Source organism: Canis lupus, chromosome 2 (assembly GCF_011100685.1).
Source record: "Canis lupus familiaris isolate Mischka breed German Shepherd chromosome 2, alternate assembly UU_Cfam_GSD_1.0, whole genome shotgun sequence".
Classification (NCBI taxonomy): Eukaryota; Metazoa; Chordata; class Mammalia; order Carnivora; family Canidae; genus Canis; species Canis lupus.
The window spans coordinates 17,860,076-17,869,516 of record NC_049223.1 but is presented as its reverse complement, the minus strand read 5'-3'; positions in this window follow the sequence as shown (position 1 = coordinate 17,869,516).

Sequence of the window (9,441 nt, the reverse complement as noted above, 5' to 3'; positions counted from 1 at the left end):
ACACAGTGGGGGGAGAGGCAGAGGGAGAGAATCCTCAAGCAGACTGCCCACTGAACACACAGCCCGATGCAAGGCTCAGTCCCATGACCCTTGAGATCATGACCTGAGGCAAGACCAAGTCAGACACTCAACCAACTGAGCCACCCAAGCACCCCTAAATATGTGTTCTAAATGCAGAACTGATGCTATCATGTTCATACAGGATTTCAAAAATTGAATATATTATATTCTTCTAGGAGTAAAGAAAAGGGAAACAAATACATCAACCTGTATATGAAGTTCTATTTCTCAGCCCAATTTGCTAGATGCACTACACAAAACTTTATGAAAATTACACAGTTCTCTCCCTGCCCATGGGATTCTGCACCCAGCCCTGGCACAGCACAATCTGAAACATCTAGTCTCATGACTAACACCATTCACATCTCCCCAAAAGACTTAACCCCCCATCTTATGTTCTATATCTTTCAAATAAGAAATATTAAGCCCAATGCCATTACTAATGCTGGAGATGGACACCACTTCAAAGGGTATGTGGGATTTGAGTAGTGAAAGCAAATTCATGAAGAAATCGAAATGAAAAAAATCTGAGTAGACCTAGAACTAGTTAGGAGATTGAGTAAGTAATCAAAAATCTCCCAGCGATAAAAAATCCTGGATCTGGTGATGGCTTCACTGGCCAATTCTGCCAACCATCTAAAGAAGGGTTAACACCAATCCTTTTCAATTTTTTTTTAAATTGAAGAAGAGGGAATATTTCCAAACTCATTCTATGAAATCAGCATTATACTAATATCAAAGCCAGATAAAGGTACTACAAGAAAATAACAGACTAATACCCCTACAGAACATTGATGCAAAAATACTCAACAGAATACGAGCCCACTGAATTCAACAGCGTATTAAAGGGACCAAATAGAACTTATTTCTGAAATGCAAGGATATTTCAACATATGAAAAATAATCAATGTAATGTACACATTAACAGACTAAGGAAAAAAACTTATCTGATCATCTCAATGCAGAAAAAAACATTTGATAAAATTAGCACCTTTCATGATGAAAAAACATCCAATAAATTATATTAATATAATAAATCCATATATGAAAATCCGACAGCAAACATCACATCCAATGGTAAAGGACAGAAAGTTTTTCCTCTAAGACAAGGAACAAAGTAATGATGCTTGCCTTTACCACTTTTATTTAACATAGGACTGGAAGTCTTAGAGCAATTAGACAAGAAAAAAAAGCATACAAATTGGAAAGGAAGAAGTAAAATTATCCCTATTCTCAGATGTTATCATATTAAATGTAGAAAACCCTAAAGATTCCATAGGAAGACATTAGAAAAAATAAATAAATTCAGTAAGGAATCAGGATAAAAAGCCAACACAGAAAACAATTACATTTATACACACTAACAGCAAACATTCTGGAGAGGAAATTAAGAAAACAACCCCATTTATACCAGCATCAAAAAAAATAAAGAATTAACCTTAAACATAAGTCATCTTAACTTAATAAGGACCTGAAGAGGAAATTTGTAGGTTTCCTCTTAAATTCCTTCCAGTAGCACTCACAGAACTGAAAACTTAAAAGCCACTTCTTGATGGTCTTCTACACATCCAAAACTCCTGAGGACCATAAAAAAAAAAAAAAAATACTGACTCTTAAACTACTGTACCCTGTGAGATCCAGGGGAAATTTTTCTTAGCTTGGGCATTCCATGGAGAGTCAATATTAAATATATATGTATATACATATTAAGAGTTAATTTATTTATTCATGAGTGACACAGAAAGAGGCAGAGACATAGACAGAGGGAGAAGCAGTCTCTTTGCAGGAAGCCTGATGAGGGACTTGATCCCAGGACCCCGGGATTATGCCCTGAGATGTTCAACCACTGAGCCTCCCAGGTATCCCCAATATTCTCTATTTTAAGATGTACCTAGAAGTGAAATGGATTTACTTCTCAGGATATCTTTGTTTCATAATTAGGGATATAAAAAATAGAGTTCAGAAAATGAATGAAATAGGATTGAAAAGAGAAGCCTTGATAAAGAAAACAAAAAGAGTTAAAGTAATGAAAGACTTATACAATGAAGACTATAAAACATTATTATAAGAAATTAAAGAAAACACACACAAAAAAGCAAAAGTATCCCATGTTCATGGAATGAAAGACTAATATTGTCTAAATGAAAATACTACCCAAAGTGATTTATTAATTCAATGAAATCCCTATCAAAATCTCAATGATGTTTTTTCAGGAATAGAAAAATCTACCCTAAAATTTATATAGAATCTCAAGTGACCCCAAGTAGCTAAAACAATATTGAAAAAGAACAGAGGTGAAAGACTCAGACTTCCTGACTTAAAGACTTACTCTAAAATTACAGTAATCAGAACAGTATGAGACTAGCATAAACATAGACATAGACTAAAAGAATAAAATAGAAAGCTCAGAAATGAACCATTGCATATATTCAAATGATTTTCAACAAGGCACCAAGACCATCTAATGGAGAAAGGGTGGTTTTTTCAACAAATGGTGCCAGGAAAACTGGATAGTCACATGGAAAAGAAGGAAATTATATCCTTACCTAATACCATATGTGAAAATCAACTCAAAATGGATCAAAGACCTAAACATAACATTGGATTTGGCTATAATTTATTGGCTATGACACCAAAGACATAGGCAACAAAAGAAAAATAGGCAAACTAGAATTTATGAAAATTAAATATTTCTATGGATCAAAGGACATTATCAACAGAGTGAAAAGGCAACTTACAGAATTTGAGAAAATAGTTTCATATAGTTGACAGCTCTCTTCTGGGTAGCAGACTGCCAACTTCTTGCTATATTCTCACATGGCAGAGGAGCAAGCAAGCCCTCTTTCACAATAGCACAAATCCACTCATGAGAGCTCTGCCCTGATGACCTAAGGCCCTGCCTCCTAATACCATTACATTGGTCATTAGGATTTAGACGTACAGATTTTGAGGAGGCACATTCAGACCATAGCAAATACCCCTCAAAATTGAAAGCAGGGTCCTGAATTTGTATATCCATGTTCATGCAGCATTATTCACAATAGCTAAAATATGGAAGCAACCCCAGTATCCACTGACAGACGGATGAACAAAATATAGTAGATATATACTACAGAATACTATTCAGCTTTAAAAAGAAAGGAAATCCTGACATATGATACAATGTGGATGAACTCTGAAGGCATTATGTTAAGTGAAATAAGTCAACAACAAAAAGACAAATCCTGCATGACTTCACATCTGTGGAAGCACCTAGAGTAGTCAATTCATAGGAACAAAGGTAGAAGAGTGGTTGTTGGGGGAGGGGTATGGGGGAGAATGAGGAGTGATTGTTTCATGGATATAGGATTTTAATTTGGGAAGATGAAGAAAGTTCTGAAGATGGATGGTGATGATGGGTGTATAACAGTGTGAATACACCTAATGTCACTGAACTGTACACTTAAAAATGGTTAGGATGGTAAATTTCATAATATATATTTCATCACAATAAAAAATTGAAAAGGAAAAAAACCTAAAAAATCCCAAATTATATTTATAGACTCTACCACTCCTTTCTCATTAACTGATAGAATAAGTAGACCAAGAAAATAAAATTAGTACACATATTGAAGACTTGAAAAACACTACAAGCAACTTAATCTATAGTTATCTAACATTCCACCCAAAAACAGCAGAATACAAATTATTTTCGAGTATGCACAAAAAATTCAAGGTAGATGATTTCCTGAACCATAAACATAAAGCAAATCCCATCAAATTTTAAATGATTGGAAGTATACAAAGTATATTCTCTGATTACAATGGAGTCAAACTAAAAATCAAAAGCATAAAAATATCTGGAAAACATCCCATGTACTTGGAACTTCAAGAAGTCCCTTCTATATAACCTTAGGGTGAAATAGGAAATCACAAAGAAAATTAGCAAATATTTTGGATTACATGAAAAGAAAATCAAGCCAGAATCTGTGGATGCAGCTAACTAGGTACTTAAAGGAAAATGTATAATATCAAATGTTTATACTATATATGTATATATGTCTAAATGTTAAATGAAAAAATCTAAACTTTCACCTTAAGAAGCCAGGAAAAAAAAAAAAAAAAGAGAAGAAACAACCCCAAAGCAAGAAGAAGAAACTAAATACAAGGTGCCTGGGTGGTACAGTCAGTTAAACAACTCTTGGTTTTGCTCAGTTTGTGATCTCAAGGTCATAGGCTCGAGCCCCATATCCAGCTTCACGCTCAGTGGGGAGTCTGCTTGAGAGTCTCTCTGCCCCTCCCACTTGTGTGCTTTCTCTCTCAAATAAATAATTTTTTTAAAAAAGGAAGAAAATAGGGAACCCTGGGTGGCGCAGCGGTTTGGCGCCTGCCTTTGGCCCAGGGCGCGATCCTGGAGACCCGGGATCGGATCCCACGTCGGGCTCCCGGTGCATGGAGCCTGCTTCTCCCTCTGCCTGTGTCTCTGCCTCTCTCTCTCTCTGTGTGTGACTATCATAAATAAATAAAGAAAAAAATATTAAAAAAAACATAAAGCTTACTTGAGAAGATTGATAAAATTGATAAGCCCTTAGCCAGTTTAATCAAGAGGAAAGGAGAGAATGCAAATTATTAATATTGGGAACAAAAAGGGAAATGTCATTGTAGAAACTATAGACATTCAAAAGATAATAAGAAAGTATTTATAACATCTTTATGCCAATAAAGCTGATAAAATAAGATGAAATGGATGAATTTTTTGAAAAATGTGAACTGTCAAGGATCAAGAAGAAATAGATAACCTGAATAGCTCAGTAAACGAAATGAATTAATATTAAAACACGGAAAACTCCAGATCCCCTAGTAAATTCATTCAAATATGTATAAAAGCAGTATCCCTAATCTAGATAAATTCTTCCAGAATATAGAATAGGAAGAAATATTTCCCAACACTGGCCCTCACTTTAGGAGGCCAGCATTCCCCCAATATATAAACCAAGATAAGGTAAATTGTACCATAAGAAAGTTAATTTTAAAAGAAAAAAAATGTTTTGTGTAATGAAAGGATCACTAGGCTTGCTAGGTTCAGTATGATTTATCGGAAGACCTAAACAGAAGTTTAAGCAGTCTAAATGCTTATTTCTGCAACTTACAAGAAGTCTGAAAGTAAGCAATTCGGAGCTGGTATTGTGGCTTTGTGGTACCAACAAGGACCCAAGCACCTTTTCTTCCTCCTGCTCATTGAACTTCAGCATGTGGCTTTTATGTGGTTTCATTGTCTGAAATGTCCACTCGTAGCTTAGCTAGTACATCCACAATCTGGTCAGCTGGAAGGAAGAAGAGGAATAAAAGCCTTTCTCTCCCTTTTATGGATACTTCTCAGAAGTACTTCACCACACTTTGCTTACGGGCTGCAGAACGTAGCCACAGAGCTGCATCTAGAGACAACAGAGACCGGGAAATATAGAGACTTTTATTCTAGCTACCAGTGTGCCCCGCTCAAAACACAGGTTCCACAAAAAAAAAAAAAAAAGAGGCATAGGCAGCTAGGAATCTCAGCTACGAATAAACTGGCTGCTTTGAATATGGAAATTCAGATGTGTTTTTTGATAATACAGGTCTCATTAATCCATGGTCCTTTGACACATGAGTGTACATGTGCATGTGAATCTCCCATAAAAGAGTTACAATGACTTGGAAAGAAGAAGTGTGAAGGCCCAAAGCCTTGGCCTATAAATGGGACATTCCTAGCAAAAGAATGAGCCCATAGGAGAGAAAACAGTGCAGTAAGTTGGTATTTTTCATTATTAATTGTCTGCCCACCTCATCACCCTCCAACTCTACCTTCTAGCTGTACCGACTTTCTTCATATCCTCATATTCCATCCTCATATTTTTTTGTTTGTTTTGCCTGGTATATATTCCCCTGACCTTTTAAATTCCCTCCCATAATATTTCTCACTCAGACTCATCATATTTTATCTGTGTCTTGCCCACTCCACTACAGTCCAGAAGTACAGGAGCTTTATCTTGTTCAATGCTATTACCCCTATTGCACTGGATTATAGCAACTGCTTGTGTACACACTTACACACACACACACACACACACCTGGAGTGATAACACTTTTGCTATTCATAGCTATTGGTGAGATCAAGTTTACTTCTAGTAAGTACACTGTTAGAGTTATCATAATGTACAAGCAAAAGAAACGCATAAATCTGTTTCTCTAACCAAAAATCCAGTCTTAACCTGTGTGGTAAAGCTCTTTGAACCAGACAACTGTGTTGAGCTACAACTGAGTCTCGGAGTTGGGGGTTCAGAGTCACGTGGTGAAGTCTTGCCACTCATGAACTATTCAGTTTCCGCTAGCTGGTACTCAAGATCCTTTCTCCTTTTCTTCCGAAGCCAACACCACTGGACTGTGTTTCTCAACTTGTCTTATAGATTTTTCATATGACAAGAGTTCCGGCCAATAACATATAAATGGAAGAGAGGTAGGACATCTTTGAGGTTGGCCAGTAAAAACTTGTGAGCTCCACTACATATCCTCCACCGTCAGTTTTCTTCTTTCTGACCCCACTCAACAACTACAGTGACATTGGAAGCCACATTTTGAATATGATGGATAGTCACTCAAGACTTGGTTTCTAAATGTCAGCATGAAGCAGAACTCCCTCTGATGGTGAACGACCATCCTGGTATCAAAGGAATACATGTCCTGTTCTCTAAATATTTAAGATGTACTTGTTATAGCAATTGGACTTATTCTAGTGAACACAGGGAACAGTAATATCTTAATTCACAGATGAGGTATATAAATCCTTAGCACAAAGCCTAGCACCTTGTATGTAAATAAAAGTACCAGTTGTTATAACAGGGTTTGGGTGAGAAATAAATAACAAATGAATGTGCTTTATAAACTAAAGTAGTGCTATAGGATATTAGATACTCCAGAGTTCTGTCTCCTAGGTACTTTTAAGAACTCATGAAACTTTATTCTATGAAGCCTTTTCTTTAGAAATGCAATTAAGATTTCCCTGACCTCTTGCACATTTCAGTTGTAACCTTTCACTACACACACACACACACACACACACACACACACTGGATTTGCTTGCATCTTTATACGCTTTTAAATAACAATCTGTAATTCATGACATTCATTTTATACTGTAAGTTTACAAAAAGCAATGTTAACTTAGTGCAATGTATCATACCAAGTTAGGTCAGTGGCTGATACAGATATATTCTTGTGAAAATGCTATTAATAAAATGGGGAAAAAAAGAGAAAGATAATACTGTTAGTAATGACAGTGCAGACTGTAATGTGATAAAAAATGATTTACTAAGTAAAATGAGAAAATCACACAGGTTGTATATCTGCCCCAGGGAGCTCTTATTGCAAGGCCTTTTTTTTTTTTAAGATTTATTTATTTATTCATAAGAGACACAGAGATTTTAAGATTTTATTTATTTATTCATGAGAGACACATAAGAGACACAGAGACATAGGAAGAGGGAGAAGCAGGCTCCATGCAGGGAGCCCAATGCAGGACTTGATCCTGGGACTCTGGGATCACCCCCTGAGCAGAAGGCAGATGCTCAACCGCTGAGCCACCCAGGCTTCCCTTGCTCCAAGGTCTTAAACATAGTCACAAATCTGCAAGCGAGAGAGGAATAATTCTAATCATTGTTTTTCCCACTTGGAGAAGAAAAAACCCAACTCTTTTCAACTTCTGGCTTTCTTGGCCAATGTGTCTTAGACCCGTTCTCATTTCAGAGCATTAGTAATGCTCATAATATGCCTGCCCATTACAAGGACTAATGAGCACGCTGAAGTTTACATACAGCTTGAACAAATTAGTCATCTGCATTTGAATGCCTCCACAGACAACTGCACATCCATTATTGCTAGAGTGCATCTGCATAACTTTTAACACTGAAAAGAATTAGGTTTTACTTATTAAATTTTAGCATTTTTCTATCTGTATTTATTCTAACACTGTTTCCTTTTTAAGGTAAGGGTAACATTGCCTTAACATTTTATTTGAAACCTTTAAAAAGTAGACAAGAGTCAGAATGGGTACATTGTATTGTGTTACTGTTCAATACACTAATTAAATTTAAATTAAATTAGCATAGGTTATAAAGAAAGGAGATAATGCTTTCATAGGAATCATGATTTGTCTTATGTCAGAACTTGCCAAGCTGTATGCTATGTCTTAAGACATATGAAGACAGATCATTCATTCATGCAACTTGTGTTTTCAGGCTCCATCTAAGTGCCAGACATCATGCTCAATGCTGGGGACACTAAAATGAGTAAGACACAACTGGTCGTTCTCAACAAACTATGTAGTGGGGGAGAGAAACCTAAAAACAGAGTTCGGTATGATAAATTATACATTGGTTCACACATGAACATTTAATTCAAACTTTACTTGCCCTTTGGCTATAAGTATTATTTAAAATTATTTTCAAGATTGTTTTGCTGTTTTGTGATTTCTTAAAAAATGTGATGGAAGATAAAATTCTGTTTCCCAGATGGTCATAATTGAAAGTGAATGCACAGATAATTAAGTATACTATAAGTAATCACACAGATGTCTTGGGAAAACACTAAGCTTCATCAAACTGGGTGTTTTTAAACACCATTTTAGAATCCTTCCTTCCTTCCTTCCTTCCTTCCTTCCTTCCTTCCTTCCTTCCTTCCTTCCTTCCTTCCTTCCTTCCTTCCTTCTTCCCTCCCTCCCTCCCTCCCTTCCCCCTTACTTCCTTTCTCCTTCCCTTCCTCCCTCCTTCTCTTCCTTCCTCCCTCCCTTCCTTCCTTCCTCCCTTCCCTCCTCCCTCCCTCCCCTCCCTCCCTTCCTTCCTTCCTTCCTTCCTTCCTTCCTTCCTTCCTTCCTTCCTTCCTTCCTTCCTCCCTCCCTCCCCTTCCTCCCTTTCCTTCCTTCCTCCCTCCCTCCCTCCTTCTCTCCTTCCTTCCTCCTTCTCTCCTTCCTTCCTTCCTTTTCCTTCCTCTCTCCCTCCCTCCCTTCCTTCCCTCTTCCCTTCCCTTCCCTTCCCTTCCCTTCCCTTCCCTTCCCTTCCCTTCCCTTCCCTTCCCTTCCCTTCCCTTCCCTTCCCTTCCCTTCCCTTCCCTCCCTCCCTTCCTTCCTTCCTTCCTTCCTTCCTCCCTCCCTCCCCTTCCTCCCTTTCCTTCCTTCCTCCCTCCCTCCCTCCTTCTCTCCTTCCTTCCTCCTTCTCTCCTTCCTTCCTTCCTTCCTTCCTTCCTTCCTTCCTTCCTTCCTTCCTTTTTCCTTCCTCTCTCCCTCCCTCCCTTCCTTCCCTCTTCCCTTCCTTCCCTCTTCCCTTCCTTCCCTCCCTCCCTCCCTCCCTCCCTCCCTCCCTTCCTTCCTTCCTT